Source organism: Arachis duranensis, chromosome 3, assembly GCF_000817695.3.
Source record: "Arachis duranensis cultivar V14167 chromosome 3, aradu.V14167.gnm2.J7QH, whole genome shotgun sequence".
Classification (NCBI taxonomy): domain Eukaryota; kingdom Viridiplantae; phylum Streptophyta; class Magnoliopsida; order Fabales; family Fabaceae; genus Arachis; species Arachis duranensis.
This window is the reverse complement of record NC_029774.3, coordinates 58,775,185-58,776,085: the sequence shown is the minus strand read 5'-3', so window position 1 is coordinate 58,776,085 and position 901 is coordinate 58,775,185. Positions and strand designations below refer to the sequence as shown.

General features: G+C 40.3%; 1 non-coding gene across 1 annotated transcript; it reads right to left on the bottom strand.

Moving 5' to 3' along the window:
* Positions 1 to 314: 314 nt before the first annotated feature.
* On the bottom strand, positions 315 to 423 carry LOC127746382 (small nucleolar RNA R71). The gene has a single exon (XR_008008001.1). It is a non-coding gene; the product is annotated as a small nucleolar RNA R71 (small nucleolar RNA).
* Positions 424 to 901: the final 478 nt, after the last annotated feature.

Below are 901 nucleotides of genomic sequence, written 5' to 3'. Positions count from 1 at the left end.
TCTCAGTTCCTACCATTGGAGCAAACTACTTTGAGCTTAAGCCTCAATTAGTTTCTCTGATGCAGCAGAATTGCAAGTTTTATGGACTTCTTTCTGAAGATCCTCATCGGTTCTTAGCTGAATTCTTGCAGATCTGTGATACTGTTAAGACAAATGGGGTTGATCCCGAGGTCTACAGACTTATACTTTTCCCCTTTGGTGTAAGAGACAGAGCTAGAACATGGTTGAACTCACAACCTAGAGAAAGCCTGAACTCTTGGGACAAGTTGCCCAATGCTTTCTTGACCAAATTCTTTCCACCTCAAAAGATGAGCAAGCTTAGAGTGGAAGTCCAAACCTTCAAACAGAAAGAAGGTGAATCCCTCTATGAAGCTTGGGAAAGATACAAAGTAATTAACCAAAAGGTGTCCTTCTGACATGCTTCCAGAATGGAGCATCATATGTATATTCTATGATGGTCTGTCTGAGTTATCCAAGATGTCATTGGACCATTCTGCTAGTGGATCTCTTTATTTAAAAACCCCTGCAAAAGCCCAGGAACTCATTGAGATGGTTGCAAATAACCAATTCATGTATACTTGTGAAAGAAATCTTGTGAATAATGGGATGACTCAGAAGAAAGGAGTTCTTGAGATTGATACTCTGAATGCCATATTGGCTCAGAACAAAATATTGACTTAGCAAGTCAATATGATTTCTCAGATTCTGACTGGATTGCAAGCTGCATCTGGCAGTACTAAGGAAGCCTCCTCTGAAGGAGAAACTTATGACCTTGAGAATCCTGCAATGGAAGAGGTGAATTACATGGGAGAATCCTATGGAAACACCTATAATCCTTCATGGAGAAATCATCCAAATTTCTCATGGAAGGATCAACAGAAGCCTCAACAAGGCTTCAATG